The sequence below is a fragment of the Podarcis cretensis genome (genome assembly GCF_951804945.1).
Source record: "Podarcis cretensis genome assembly, chromosome: 10".
Classification (NCBI taxonomy): Eukaryota; Metazoa; Chordata; class Lepidosauria; order Squamata; family Lacertidae; genus Podarcis; species Podarcis cretensis.
The window spans coordinates 5,806,178-5,822,771 of record NC_137179.1 but is presented as its reverse complement, the minus strand read 5'-3'; the positions used below and the strand labels follow the sequence as shown (position 1 = coordinate 5,822,771).

Here is a 16,594-nt window from a genome sequence, read left to right as displayed (position 1 = left end):
AAAATGTTTTACCATAACATTCAACCTTAAAAAGCTCTATACAGCACTCCCTACAGATGTCTCCTAAAAGATACAGAATTACTCAAAGCTAAGAAATGAATGCTGGTCTGGGAAAACTTTTGCTAGGATAAACCTGCGGACAAGTTTATTCTGTTAGTTAATTAATGCATTTATAGTTCACCTCTACTCCAAGGAGTTCAAGGTGGTGTACGTAGTTCTCCTGTTGCATGCAATATTATATATTGCATCTATTGTCGGCATACAGTGGTGCCTCGCAAGACGAAAAGAATCCGTTCCGCGATTCTCTTCGTCTAGCGGTTTTTTCGTCTTGCGAAGCAAGCCCATTGACAGCTTAGCGGATTAGCGCTATTAGCGGTTTAGCGGCTTTTAGCAGCTTATCAGCTAAGTGGATAAGCGGCTTAGCGGCTTAGAAAAGGGGGGGGGAAGGGGAAAAAAGTCGGAAAAACTCGCAAGACATTTCATCTTGCGAAGCAAGCCCATAGGGAAATTTGTTTTGCGAAGCGCCTCCAAAACGGAAAACCCTTTCGTCTAGCGGGTTTTTCGTCTTGCGAGGCATTCGTCTTGCAGGGCACCACTGTATAACCAGTGCTCAGAGATGTGCAGTGTTCAAGGTGTTACTATTTTGGACCAGTTTACCTGCAAGTTCCCCTTAGCCCATAACATGCCCATCTGACCACTTGGATCTGCAGAACCGGCGCTGCTTCGATTCGGTTCTCCACATCTGCACACCAGTTGGCGATATATTTATTTTTTAAGTCCTAATATCCAGTTTTGCCTAAGTTTTTTTTTTTTTTTTTTTTTTTGCCAAGCAATTTCCCCTGTAGCTTTATGAGGCTTTGCCCTCGGGTGGGAAAAATATTGCGCCTGGGAAAGGGAAGTGGGAGTCAACAGACACTCAAGGAATAGTTTCGGAGAAAAGGCTTTTATTTCTACCATCCATGAACTGGTAGAAGGAGCAAGTGTGATAAGTCACAAAAAGCATGCACGAGTTCACAATCATGTGCACAAGCATATATACCCATTCCAGATCCCTCCCCCTTTCTCCTCCCTAGGTGAGGTCACCTGTCCTCACCTTCCTTCACCCCAACATTTATACTTGCGCTTTACCCTGCTGTGTGCATCTTAGTACACATGACTTGGCTGGAGAACTGCCAAAAAGTGTGGATTTTGGAGGATGGCTGCATTGCGGTTTGCACATTGCTTAAGAAGCTATGGTTTTCCCAGTAGAGATGTATGGAAGTGAGAGCTGGACCATAAAGAAGGCTGATTGCCGAAGAATGGATGCTTTTGAATTCTGGTGCTGGAGGAGACTCTTGAGAGTCCCATGGACTGCAAGAAGATCCATTCTGAAGGAAATCAGCCCTGAGTGCTCACTGGAAGGACAGATCCTGAAGCTGAGGCTCCAGTACTTTGGCCACCTCATGAGAAGAGAAGACTCCCTGGAAAAGACCCTGATGTTGGGAAAGATGGAGGGGCACAAGGAGAAGGGGACGACAGAGGACGAGATGGTGGGACAGTGTTCTCGAAGCTACCAGCATGAGTTTGACCAAACTGCAGGAGGCAGTGGAAGACAGGAGGGCCTGGCATGCTCTGGTTCAGGGGGTCACAAAGAGTCGGACACGACTAAACGACTAAACAACAACAACAAGTGTGAACTGAATCAATTTTCTCCCATATCCCTGTCTCACTATGGAGCTATGGTCTGCCCCCCACCCCGTCACCTGTGAGGCAGGCCTGTGTCACGTCTGCATTTGGTACAGAATACCCCTTTCTTTGGAGGAGGGCTGGTAAGGTGGTCTTTAGAACTGCCTCCTGCTCCATTTCTGCATTTTTCGCCTACTCCACCCCCATGTGTTACATGTCTGGCCAAAGTCTGAAGGCTCCTTTCAGGTACCGGAGCAAATCTCTCTTGCTGGAGTGAACAGCCTTGGCAAAAGAACCACCTGACTCTGGTTTCATTTCTCCACAAAAGGGCAAGGAGTGGAGGGGGGAAGCAGTAAATGAATGTCATCTGCTGCAAAGCAGTTTTGACTGGTTCAGTTATTTTAAGCCAAAGTGTACAGTTTAGAATCTCTGTACCAATGCTAATGAGTTTTGTTTATTGCTTGGCATGCACACAGGGCCATTCTAACTACTCAGAACACATTTCTGCAAAGAAACTCCACTTCAATCTTATAATGGGTTGACATGTTTGGCTGACTTACCCTCTTACCGGCTAATATTTCCCATTTTCCCACTGTAAACATTTGCATCTGCAGCCTTAAGGAGCCCCAAAAGTGATGTCTGTAGCTCATATTTGTCTGCACCGTTGAAGGTATTGCTGGATGTGTATAAGTATTAGGAAACAGACAAATACTGAGCCAGCTTTCCAGGGTTTCAGGACAGACAGCTCTCCCAGCCCTTCCTGGAGAAGCCAAGAATTGAACCTGAGTGTGTCTGCATGCAAAGCAGATGCTCTACCACTGAGCTACAGTCCTCCTCTTGATCTAACATGGTTCATCTTCGGTCCTTAAGGAACAATTTCTCCTAATCTGAGACATCTAGGTTCCTGTCCTTTAATATCTTCCAAGATGCTGGTTCATACCTTATTAGCCCGATCCATAACTCCTTTTAAATATTAGTGAAGGCCGACTGCAAGTAATTTAATCTCACTAAACCCTTCAGAATCATTTTCCTTCCGAGCTCTGGAGATTTGTGATAATGTGGAGGGCATGAATCTGGAACACTGTTGACTAAATATAAGAAAGAACTTTCTGACGGTAAGAGCTGTTCAACAGTGGGATGGTCTCCCTTGGGAGGTGATGAATCTTCCTTCCTTGGAGGTTTTCAGGCAGCGGTTGGATGGCCATCTGTCATGGATGCTTGAGCTGAGATTGCTTCATTGCTGGGGGTTGGACTGGATGACCCTTAGGGTCCCTTCCAATTCTACGATTATATGATTCTGCTCTTCCTTGGATAAAGTCGGTTAGCGTTCTTCCCTCCACTTTTCTTGCGCTGGGAGACAAGTTCTTGTGTCACTTAAAGCTCATTCGGAGAACTTTGGAGGATAGATGCGGGACAGCTTAGAAATTCGTAGCATTTTAAAATCCCTGGTGGCTGGCAGGGCTGGTGTTTTCATAAGTTGCTTTCTGAAGGTAGTGCTGCTCAAACTATTCAGATGCCCGGGGGCCAGCAGCAAGAAACATGCAGAGATGACTTCATCTGATGAGCATGGAAGCTGGTCTATTAGGGCAAATCGGAAGCTGTTCCTACCAACAGCCTGCCCTCACTTGCCTGCTTCCATTTTTAATAGTCGGGGAGTGGCTTTGCCTGCTGTTGGCTCTGGCTTCACCTTCTGTTGGTCTCCATCTTCCCCGGTCCCTTGTTGTTGTTTAGTCGTGTCCAACTCTTCGTGACCCCATGGACCAGAGCACACCAGGCACTCTTGTCTTCCACTGCCTCCCGCAGTTTAGTCAAACGCATGCTGGTAGCTTCGAGAACACTGTCCAACCATCTTCTCCTCTGTCGTCCCCTTCTTCCGTTAACTAAACAGAACTCCTGTGTTGGTGGCTACAGAGGTATACCATTTCAAAAAGACAAATTGAGTATGGCACTGTGGCTTGTCAGACAATGGTACCCATTGAGACGTCTGCTTCTTGGGAGAAAAGCAGTGACAAACCTAAACAGCACCTTAAAATGCAGAGACATCACCTTGCTGACAAAGGCCCGTTTAGTTCAAGCTATGGTTTTCCCAGTAGTGATGTATGGAAGTGAGAGCTGGACCATAAAGAAGGCTGATCACCAAAGAATGGATGCTTTTGAATTCTGGTGCTGGAAGAGACTCTTGAGAGTGTCCATGGACTGCAAGAAGAACAAACCTATCCATTCTGAAAGAAATCAGCCCTGAGTGCTCACTGGAAGGACAGATCCGGAAGCTGAGGCTCCAAGACTTTGGCCACCTCATGAGAAGAGAAGACTCCCTGGAAAAGACCCTGATGTTGGGAAAGATGGAGGGCACAAGGAGAAGGGGACGACAGAGGACGAGATGGTTGGACAGTGTTCTTGAAGCTCCCAGCATGAGTTTGACCAAACTGCGGGAGGCAGTGGAAGACAGGAGGGCCTGGAGTGCTCTGGTCCAGGGGGTCACAAAGAGTCGGCCATGACTAAACGACTAAACAACAACAAAGTAATCATTAATCACTCTTAAAACATTGCTCTCCAATACCTCTTGAATAACACTTTGCCTGAGAAAAACAAATCTGACTCCCTCCCAAATCTACAAATCTACGCAACACACAAGGAATAGATACTCTGGATGGATCAGAACTAAACGACCCAACCAGCTCAGCACCGACTAACCAGAAGCTCTTTAGACACTCATAGCACAGATATAAAAGTTCTAGTCTTTTCTCGTTCTCTCTTCCTGCACCTGATACTCAGGTATACTACATCTGAAAACTGAGGTGCTTTTAGCAATCACATCTAAATCCACTGGCTCAGAGGCACCCCAAGGTCAGGTTAATCTGGCCCCACGATTTGCAGGATGGTCTGATGCTGCTTTAAATGCCCACAGAGGGGAAAAAAGAGGTTTAATCCGCAGGCATGCTGGCAACTGCTGGATGACGAGTAACAGCCCCCAGTCCAAAGGGGGAAGAATGCGCACCAAGATCTAACTTCAAACATTCTGCAGTTATTGTTTACATAGCGTCATTGGCGCGCCTGCTTCTTTGACATGTTTCAGCCTTGGCACCAAGGCAAACTGAGGATCGGGCCCTGGCTTGAGCTAAACCATAAGCACAGTCTGTTTCAGCTCCTTTCGAACAGCGCATTTGGACACTGCTGCCTGTTTGGAGTAGAGATTATAGCATTTGGTGCATGCTTCTATCTGCACGCTGCACTGCCAACCCCTTTTCAGCTCTGCTTTAATGGAATAGCATTGGAAGTTAAAGTCACAGGAATCTTGCAGTACAGCTCTAAACTTTAAATTCCCCCTCCTCCTCCCTGCTATGGCGTCCAGATTAAGATCCCGTTAACCCTCTGCTTCAAGCCATTTTACTCACCAGTAATAATATCTGAAAGGGATGCAGGTGGTGCTGTGGGTTAAACCACAGAGCCTAGGACTTGCCGATCAGGAGGTTGGCGGCTCGAATCCCCGAGACAGGGTGAGCTCCCGTGGCTCAGTCCCTGCTCCTGCCCACCTAGCAGTTCAAAAGCACATCAAATGCAAGTAGATAAATAGGTACCGCTCCGGTGGGAAGGTAAACGGCGTTTCCGTGCGCTGCTCTGGTTCGCCAGAAGCGGCTTAGTCATGCTGGCCACATGACCCGGAAACTGTATGCAGCCTCCCTCGGCCAATAAAGCGAGATGAGCACCGCAACCCCAGAGTCGGTCACGAGTGGACCTAATGGTCAGGGGTCCCTTTACCTTTTAATAACATCTGAAGGGCTGCTGGATCAGGCCAATGGGCTATCTAGCCCAGCATCCTGTTCTCACAGTGGCTAACCAAAACCCAAAAGCAGGATTTGAGCATAAGAGCACTCTCCCCTCCTATGGTTTCAAACAACAGATATTCAGAAGCATCACTGCCTCTAACTGAGATACTGGGGTAGGAGATCTGAAAATAATACCAATATATTTCATATCTGGCCAACCAATGAGTCTCTTGGGTTTCAGATGGATGGTACATCTTTCTGCAGGGCCTGCAAGACAGAGCTGTTCCGCCTGGCCTTTGGTTTGGACTCAGTCTGACTCTTATGTTTCCCTCCCCTTATGGTTTTGATCTATGGGCTACTTTTAAAATGAGGCTGCATTTTAAATTGCATTTTAACCTGTATTTTAAATTGGTGTTTTTTTTTCCTATTACCGTATTTTTCACTCTATTGGACGCACCGGACCACAGGACGCACCTACTTTTTAGAGGGGGAATTCAAGGAAAAAAATATTATTCCCCCCCCCCAGCCCCAAAGAGCAACAGACAGGCTGTGCTCTTCCTCTTTAGCCTTGAGCAGCATCTTTAGCCTTGCACAACGGGATGGATCGCACCCGCTGTCCACCGGGGCTGGACTAGATGACTCCTGGGTTTCCCTTCCAACCCTGCAATTCTGTGACCTCGGAAGTTGTTGGGGGTCTCCACCACTGGAGGCTTTTAAGCAGGGGTTGAGGGACCATCTGCCTGGCGTTCTTTAGCTGTGAGTCCTACATTGTGAGGGGGCTGGGCTAGATGACCCTCGGGTGGCCCTCCCAACTCTATACAGTCCTACACTTCTGCGGCAGGAGATCCACAGCCACTTCACACAATGCCCACCCCCAATTTTCATTGGAGAGGCATGTGGCTTCACTGTCTAGGTAGGTACCCCCCTACCTGCCACTCTCCCCCCACCCCACTTAAGCTGAGGGAATTTCTGCCCAGAGAAGCTCCCAGGTGAGGCAAGGGTTAAGATCTACCTCTGGTAAATGGCTTTGTATCCTCCCTCTTTCCCTTTTCTCTTCTTCTTCTATGCTAGTTCCTTCTCTTGTGTTTTGTTTAATCTGTTTTTATTGTATACTAAAATAAAAGCTGCAAAGTTTCCTTTTTTATAATATTCCCCCCCCCCCAAACTAAAACATTAATCTAGATAAAAACACTGATCCAGAGGAAAATAGGGGGGTGGAGAATGGACGAAAAAGGAAAAAGAGGTAGAGATAGAGAGATTTTTAAAAAGTTGGCTTCTTTAGCCTTGCACAGCCTCCCCACGGCTGGAGAGATTGCACAAGGCTTTTCTAGAGGAGGGAGAAGGGACTGACTGGCCGCGTCAGTCCCTTCTCCCTCCTGGGGAAAAGCCTGCAAGAGCCGCGCGAAGCTTGTGTGTGGCCCTTGGGGGCTTTTCCTGCTTGCCTCCCCCCCTGCATTCGCTCCATAGGACGCACAGACTTTCCCCCTTAGTTTTTAAGACAGAAAAACTGGGTCCTATGGTGCGAAAAATACGGTATGTTTTTGCTGTAATTTTACTGTTGTTAGCTGCCCTGAGCCCGACTCTGGCTGGTGAGGACAGGGTATAAATAAAATTTATTATTAGTAGTAGTATTAGTATTATTATTACATGGGTAGACAAGTCCCAAAAGCCCAGGACACAAATTTTCACGGCCCACTTGCAGCTATGGTGGCCCATTTACCAGAATATATTTAGTGTTAACTCTGGAAGTGTGTATTCGATTCTGACCAAAGAAGCCTCCTAGAGCCCAATATACATCATGGGAGATGCAACATCAGTGCCAGATTTATGTACGTACAGTGGTACCTCGGGTTACGAACTTAATTCGTTCTGGAGGTCCGTTCTTAACCTGAAACTGTTTTTAACCTGAGGCACCACTTTAGCTAATGGGGCCTCCTGCTGCAGCCGTGCCACCGGCGCGCAATTTTTGTTCTCATCCTGAGGTGAAGTTCTCAACCCGAGGTACTACTTCCAGGTTAGCGGAGTTTGTAACCCAAAGTGTTTGTAACCTGAAGTGTTGGTAACCCGAGGTACCACTGTGTAAGCTAAACAAGATATAGCTTAGGGCCCCACTCTCCTGGGGGGCCCAAAAAAATTTAAAGGGGAAAAAACTGGATATCACATGCTATATGATAATTTAAGGACCTAATAGGTATCTAAAGCCATTTGCACATGTTGCACATGCAACCAGTCCATGCAGAATGTAGGCATCCTATATATAGAAATACAAAAACCAGCCGAAATTTGTTGTTGACAAAGGACAGCTGGACATATCAAGGGCCCCATGACCTTCAGTAGCTGAGGGCCGCATCAAACCAAAGTCCGGCCCTGTGCAACATGCCCAGCAAGCTGTGATGTGGAAGGTGATGAATGGTAAGATTCATCTCTCCCTACCCCATAAGGCATAGGTAAAGGTAAAGGTACCCCTGCCCGTACGGGCCAGTCTTGACAGACTCTGGGGTTGTGCGCCCATCTCACTTAAGAGGCCAGGGGCCAGCGCTGTCCGGAGACACTTCCGGGTCACGTGGCCAGCGTGACATCGCTGCTCTGGCGAGCCAGAGCCGCACACGGAAACGCCGTTTACCTTCCCGCTGGTAAGCGGTCCCTATTTATCTACTTGCACCCGGAGGTGCTTTCGAACTGCTAGGTTGGCAGGCGCTGGGACCGAGCAGCGGGAGCGCACCCCGCCGCGGGGATTCGAACCGCCGACCTTTCGATCGGCAAGCCCTAGGCGCTGAGGCTTTAACCCACAGCGCCAGCTGCGTCCCACCCCATAAGGCATAAGCCAGTTCTAATGATAAGACCGATTTAAATTGGGAAAAGGATATGGGGAGAGGGTTATACCCTGCCTCACCAAGGTTCACACATACAGAGACACTGCCAGCTGCAAAGCGGCTCCCCACCACCATTTTGGCCTCTCAACTCATCCGGGGCATCTGATTGAGGTGTCCTGAGACCACCCCACTGATCTCCCATCAGGTTTGGCCCTCAAACAGATCCACGGTACTGGGAGAGACACCCACATTATGAAAAGCTCTTTTCTTTCTGCTGCATGCTGGCTTCTGAAGCAGGTTCATCATCATCATCATCATCATCATCATTTATTATTTATACCCTGCCCATCTGGCTGGGCTTCCCCAGCCACTCTGGGCAGCTTCCAACAAAATATTAAAATACAGCAATACATCAAACATTAAAAGCTTCCCTAAAGAGGGCTGCCTTCAGATGTCTTCTAAAAGTCTGGTAGTTGTTTTCTCTTTGACATCTGGTGGGAGGGGGTTCCACAGGGTGGGTGCCACCACCGAGAAGGCCCTCTGCCTGGTTCCCTGTAACTTGGCTTCTCGCAGGGAGGGAACCGCCAGAAGACCCTTGGAGCTGGACCTCAAACATGCCATCAAACATTCTTAAGAAGGGAAATTTACTCCGGTTCGTTTATGATCCAGATAGGCTGTTTACTGAGAGGAGATGGAGGAGGAATTTGGATTTGATATCCCGCTTTATCACTACCCTAAGGAGTCTCAAAGCGGCCAACAAGGTCACCCAGCAGCTGCATGTGGAGGAGTGGAGACTCGAACCCGGTTCACCAGATTACGAATCTACCGCTCTTAACCACTGCACCACACTGGCTCTCTTATGCAACGGATGCAATGGAAACAGCAGCAGAGCAATTACGCAGCCAGCCACACAAGTGGCTCTGCATGCGCCCTGCAGGCAGGATCAATCTGCGCATGCACACACACACACACACGGGTTGCCAGGTCAGGAGCATCCCAGCCCCTGAGATTTCAGGGCCCAAACCTGAGACCCAGTTGCAGCCCCCAGTGATGTCACAGGCGACAGGGCCCTCGAGAGTCTATGCAATAATTTGCAGAGATGAGTGTGAATCATAGCTGTCAACCGTCCCTTATTTGGTGGGAAAGTCCCTTATCCCAGTGCCGTGTCCCGCTGCTCTCCCTTATTGATGATGTCCCTTAAATTTCCCGGGTTTCAAAGGAAGCAGCTTCTCTCCCTCCCTTCCTGCCAGCCAGGGAGGAGGGAGGCCCCAACTGTGTTGCTTGGCTGTGTTGCTCACCCAATAAGGAGTCTAAGAACGACTGGGGGGGTGGAGCTTGCATGCCTTGTGCCGATCAAATCGGCCGCGTTGCCTGGGGACTCGCCTTTGCTCAGCGCTTCCCAGCGGAGAGGGGACGGTGGTTTTCCTTGCTGCATCCCCTTTGCTGGGTTGCTGCGCTGTAGGAACCACCGCTTGAGGCTTCGTTTGGCTGCTGGCTGGGCTTTGTGCCTTTGGCTCGGAGGGGCTCAGAAGTTGAACATACCTGTGCCCGGAAAATCCCTTATTTTGGCTGCTGATCCCTTATTTTCGAGGCTGCTGGTCCCTTATTTTCAAATCTGTAAGTTGACAGCTATGGTGTTAATTGGGTGACGGGAAGAATCTGTGCAGTAATTTGCACCCAGCTCCTGCAGGACTGAAGATGGCAAGTTGCACACAGTGTCTTCTTAAGCAACTTTTTAAAAAAGGAGCATAAAAAGTAGAAAAAAAGAAAAGAGAATCAAAGTTACAAGACAGTTTCTTTTAAGACGTGCTTTAATATTTAGCATTTATACAAATCTGGGGTGTGCAAAGCTTCAGGATCCTTGCAAGAAGCCAGGAAGATTATCCCTTGATGGCAGATATGTGAGGGTTAGAGCAGAAGAAGGTGGAACGTTTAATGTCTTACCCAAAGCCCCCACTACGAGTTTGTGGCAATAAAGGCAGCGTTAGGACCGGGGGCTGCCCGATTCACCACTCAACCTTTCTGCAAAAAGGCAGCGCCTTTCCAAGCCTCAAAACAGATGGTTTTAACTTAATCCTTGGAAAGAAATTTTCTGGCTAGATGCTGTTCAAATTGACAAGAACAGCGGGGGCTGGCTCAATGGTTTTGACTCATACGAAAGAATCTTTCGGTTGGGAAAGCCATCACTCCCTTATAAGTACTTGTAATCAGAGTCCTTTTACTATATATATTCTGCGCTTATGCATGCTTACTCATGAGCAGCAAACTCCTATACATGTCTACTCAGAAGGGAATGCAATGGAGTTTGATGGGATGCACTCCTAGGTTATGTGCCTATGGGATCCCGCCATAAGTCCCACAACATTCGGGGAGGGGGGTTTACTCCCAAGAAAGTAATTGTACCGAGAACTTCAGTCTTATATATGCAGCCTGATTATTGCAGTGGGTTCTTTGTGTAGGTGTCAGTACAAGCGACGGCAGGCTTGAGAACTAAAGCCAAATTTTTAGAAAATCTTGGGTCAGCGCTGCCTCAGAGAGAGTCCCTCCAAAAGGTTTTCACCTCATTGTATAGAAGAGAAGACGAGTTTTGGATTTGATATCTCGCTTTGTCACTACCCGAAGGAGTCTCAAAGCGGCTAACATTCGCCTTTCCTTCCTCCCCCACAACAAACACTCTGTGAGGTGAGTGGGGCTGAGAGACTTCAGAGAAGTGTGACTGGCCCAAGGTCACCCAGCAGCTGCATGTGGAGGAGCGGAGACGCGAACCCAGTTCACCAGATTACGAGTCCACAGCTCTTAACCACTACACCACACTGGCTCTATAGTTGCAGAGTCGCCCTACCCTTGAAGCACCTGCCTCAGGCAGCGGAAGTGCAAGGGGCAGCGCTCTGTCCGCCCCACCACTGATGGCAGAACTATTTAGTTCTGTGTAACTCACTTTTGACAAACCTAGACAAACCTAGAAGTAGAGACATCACCTTGCCAACAAAGGTCCGTATAGTTAAAGCTGTGGTTTTCCCAGTAGTGATGTATGGAAGTGAGAGCTGGACCATAAAGAAGGCTGATCGCCGAAGAATTGATGCTTTTGAATTCTGGTGCTGGAGGAGACTCTTGAGAGTCCCATGGACTGCAAGAAGATCAAACCTCTCCATTCTGAAGGAAATCAGCCCTGAGTGCTCACTGGAAGGACAGATCCTGAAGCTGAGGCTCCAGTACTTTGGCCACCTCATGAGAAGAGAAGACTCCCTGGAAAAGACCCTGAAGTTGGGAAAGATGGAGGACACAAGGAGAAGGGGACAACAGAAGATGAGATGGTGGGACAGTGTTCTCGAAGCTACAAACATGAGTCTGACCAAACTGCGGGAGGCAGTGGAAGACAGGAGTGCCTGGCGTGCTCTGGTCCAGGGGGTCACGAAGAGTCGGACACGACTAAACGACTAAACAACAACAACCACAACCACAACCACAACCACAACTCACTTTTGATGCCATTTAAACAAGTGGCCGTCTCTGCTTGACAAGCTAATGAATGTACACTTTGCGGAGACCTAATAACTAGCTTGCTTGCTTGCTTATGTGATAGCTACATACAAAGAGAGAGAGAGAGCTAGCTATAGAACAGCTGTTTGTATAACACAGGAAGTAGGTGGTTTCTTCACAGGAAGTCGCTGCAAACAGGAGGAGACCAAGCTGCATGGGGGGGGGGGTGTGCAGAACTGCAAGCAGGAAGGAAATGTCCATGCCAGAAGGACAACAACTGCCTGAGAGGCTGTCCACGATCGTACTCCTGTTTCTGATGGATGCTCTGCTGAATCTGTACATTCGCAGCCTTTCATCTGCATCCAAGAGGGGGCATAGGAAGATCTCGGTTGGATCAGAACAAAGGTTCTCATCGTCCTATGAGCCTGGCTGCAGGATCCGACCAAAGGAGGTCCATCTGGCCCAGCACCCTGTTCCCAGCGTGGACAAACAGATGTCTCTGGGAAACCTGGGAGCAAGACCTGAGCACGAGATCCCGCTCCCCTCCTGTAGTTTTCGGCAACTGGTTTTCGGATGCATGCTCCCTCCGAGAGCGGAGGCATTGAGGCTAGTACCCCATTACCCACCCGCATTCCTCAGATGAAGATAGGGACATTTCTCACTCCCCACAACTGACCCTCCTCAATCCCCCATTTTTATTTTTTATTTTTTTGACATGCCCCAAGGTAAAAGACTTCTGGGAAAGGATTTATAATGAACTGAAAAAAGTGTTGAAAAACACATTTATTAAGAAACCAGAAGCCTTTTTACTTGGTATAGTTGGGGGGGGGGTGAAATCCCCAAAAAAGATGTTACTTTTTTTCTGTATGCCACAACAGCTGCAAGAATATTACTAGTGAAGAATTGGAAGAAACAAGATTTACCAACTATCGAAGAAGGGCAGATGAAGATGATGGACTATATGCAGCTTGCCGAACTGACCGGGAGACTCTGAGACCAGAGAGAAGAGAGGGTGGAAGAAGTTTAAAGAATATTTGAAAAAATATGTTAATATTTAAATCTTAGAATAGCTTTGGGAGTGGATATAGGCTGTAGGATTAGAAGTAGAAGACGGTGTATTTTAAAATGGTCTTAAAATGGCCCGTACGGGCCAGTCTTGACAGACTCTGGGGTTGTGCGCCCATCTCACTTAAGAGGCCAGGGGCCAGCGCTGTCCGGAGACACTTCCGGGTCACGTGGCCAGCGTGACATCGCTGCTCTGGCCAGAGCCAGAGTCGCACAAGGAAACGCCGTTTACCTTCCCACTGGTAAGCGGTCCCTATTTATCTACTTGCACCCGGAGGTGCTTTCGAACTGCTAGGTTGGCAGGCGCTGGGACCGAGCAGCGGGAGCGCACCCCGCCGCAGGGATTCGAACCGCCGACCTTTCGATCGGCAAGCCCTAGGCGCTGAGGCTTTAACCCACAGCGCCACCTGCGTCCCTCACACCAGACGGGAGTCAGCCCCAAATCTTGCGGGGTGGGACATTCCACCCCAACCTTTTTCAAAAAGCAGCTTTCACACTTCTCAGGTGCATACATTTGAAGCACACTGAAAGCTCATATACCCAACGCCGGAAGCAATGTGCTTTTAAATGTATTCGGTGTATGCAGCCTTTATTGTATTCAAGAGTCAACTGTTCCTTGCCGTACGGTTCATGGTAACCACCTGGGAATGTTCTTCTGGAATCTCCTTTCTTTCTATTTCAACCTGTTGGATTGGCTCCCACCCTCTAGAGCAGTAGAAAAACAAGCTTCCTCTATCTTCCATGTGACAACCCTTCAGATATTAGAAGATGGCTATTGCTTTTGAATTCTGGTGCTGGAGGAGACTCTTGAGAGTCCCATGGACTGCAAGAAGATCAACCCTCTCCATTCTGAAGGAAATCAGTCCCGAGTGCTCACTGGAAGGACAGATCCTGAAGCTGAGGCTCTAAGACTTTGGCCACCTCATGAGAAGAGAAGACTCCCTGGAAAAGACCCTGATGTTGGGAAAGATGGAGGGCACAAGGAGAAGGGGAGGACAGAGGACGAGATGGTGGGACAGTGTTCTCGAAGCTACAAACATGAGTCTGACCAAACTGCGGGAGGCAGTGGAAGACAGGAGAGCCTGGCTGCTCTGGTCCAGGGGGTCACGAAGAGTTGGACACGACGAAACAACAACAATCATATCATCTGTCTCCTGTTCTCCAGGTTAAATACCCAACTCCCTCAACTGTTCCTCATGCAGCTTGGTCTCCATACCCTTGATCTGCAAGGATCAATATCCTTCTTAAACTGTGGTGCACAGGACTCTAGGTGGGACCAGACAAGAGCAATACATGTTTTTATACTGCTGTTCTTTTTTTATGTGTAAAATAATTTAATTTTATTTTTAATTCCCCCCCTTTCCTTTATTTTATTATTAAATTCATATTACACGTTAGTTACTGTACAATTTCAGCACTGTACATAACACAGGTAAAGGTAAAGGGACCCCTGACTGTTAGGTCCAGTCGCGGACGACTCTGGGGTTGCAGCGCTCATCTCGCTCTATAGGCCGAGGGAGCCGGCGTACAGCTTCCGGGTAATGTGGCCAGCATGACTAAGCCGCTTCTGGAGAACCAGAGCAGCGCACGGAAACGCCGTTCATCTTTCCGCCGGAGTGGTACCTATTTATCTACTTGCACTTTGACGTGCTTTCGAACTGCTATGTTGGCAGGAGCAGGGACCGAGCAACGGGAGCTCACCCCATCTCGGGGATTCGAGCCAACAACCTTCTGATCGGCAAGCCGTAGGCTCAGGGGTTTAACCCACAGCGCCACCCGCGTCCCTTGTACATATCATATTAAATATACGGATTCCCCACATCTAACCCTATACCCTATTCATCATTTACCCAAATACACGTGACTTCCCTCACCCACGTCCATGATGTCCTTCTTGCTACATTAAAACTCTATCATATCACTGTGCTTGTATTTATTCATCACATTAATCAATCCTCTATTCGAGAATCATTACATCTTAGCTTAATGAACTCAATCAGTACTTACCCAAAGATTTCCATTGAACTAATATTGTACCATATATTCTTGAACACACTTCCATTCCTTTCTTAATTCTTGTTTAGATTGCATTCTAATTAGAATTTATACTGCTGTTCTATTGGTTCTGGTCTATATTTATATTTTAAGGATATATTTTGTCTTTTATATGGCACACCACTTAGACTATAAGAGCAGCTTGACAGTGGAATGGTAGTGGATTCTCCCTCAATGGAGCATTTTAAGCAGAGGTTGGATGGTGTCCTAAACTGGCTGGATGAAGTTAATATTTAAATCTTAGAATAGCTTTGGAAGTGGATATAGGCTGTAGGGTTAGAAGTAGAAGATAGTGTATTTTAAAACAGTATTATTTGTAAGTGATAAAATGTGAAGTTTTCTATGGTTAAAGTAAGTGTGATTTTAAAAAAATGGTTAGAAATTATGATATATGTAAACTGCTAAAGATGAAGTACAGTGGTACCTTGGGTTAAGTACTTAATTTGTTCCGGAGGTCCGTTCTTAACCTGAAACTGTTATTAACCTGAAGCACAACTTTAGCTAATGGGGCCTCCTGCTGCCGCCGCGCCACCGGAGCACGATTTCTGTTCTCATCTTGAAGCAAAGTTCTTAACCTGAAGCACTATTTCTGGGTTAGCGGAGTCTGTAACCTGAAGCGTATGTAACCTGAAGCATATATAACCTGAGGTACCAGTGTAAAATGAAAATCAGATAGGTGGGACGTGGGGAAGCCCACCTAACAATGTTTAGAAAAATAAAGATAAGACAAGAATCTGTTGGTATTGTTTGTTTTTCCGTTTGTGTTCTCTATTTGTGTTATAAAATGAATAAAAAAATTAATAGACCGGCTGGATGCAGAGGAATGGTGGGAGGCAGCAACTGAGTAAGAAGGTTCAGAGCTTGGGGATTGGTGGTGGGGCGATGATGAGTGTTCAGAGGGAGCAGACTGAGAGGAGGAGAAGGAGGTGTCAGAAGCTGAAGAGGTAACAGGGTTTAGTGCGCAGGAAGAGGCTGTTGCAGAGAAGTCCAAAATCGGAGGCAGAGGTAGAGAATGGAGAGGACTGAGGGAATCCAGAGGCAGAGATGAGGCAGGTTGGTGAAGAAGCCAGGGTGTCTCCCCCTCCTGCTGCAACCAGCTCCCCTCTATTCTGGTCTGCCGGAACCAGAAGAGATATGAAGAGAGAGGAGAAAAGGCAGGCATGCTGGCGTAGTCTCAAATTGCTTGGGAGCAACCCAGAGGAGGAGGAGACTTAGACAACTGTTGGAAGGTGGGGAACTTCAGTCCCTACAACTGCCTCATCATCATCATCATCATCATCATCATCATTTTATTTGTAGGCCGCCTTTCCATAGTGAAAACAATGCTCAAGGCGGCTTACAGCACGACAAGATTTACAGTCTCACCTCGGGTTACAGCTGCTTCAGGTTGTGTTTTTTCGGGTTGCGGACTGCCGAAACCCGGAAGTACCAGAACGGGTTACTTCCGGGTTTCGGCGGTCACACATGCGCAGATGCGCTAAATCACACTTTATACAGGACTGAGGCATGTGGAGGATCCTCCATTCGCAGCTCTAGCCGTGAGCAGAGGATCCCGGCGCTGGCGGCAAACCACTATGTACAGTGTATGTGCACCGTCACATGCATGCGCTGTATGTGCTGTACATAGTGGTTTGCCGCCACGCCGCTCGAGCACTGTACAGATGACAGTGGGATCCCTCTATCGCTGCTACAGCCGCATGTAGAGGATCCTCCGTTCGCAGCTGCAGCTGCAAGCAGAGGATCCCTGCA

At 47.9% G+C, this 16,594-nt stretch overlaps 1 long non-coding RNA gene across 1 annotated transcript in view; it reads right to left on the bottom strand.

The window, feature by feature from the left end:
* LOC307225311 overlaps positions 1 to 16,594 on the bottom strand; it is a 323,071-nt gene that overhangs the window by 133,461 nt on the left and 173,016 nt on the right. The window lies entirely within an intron of this gene.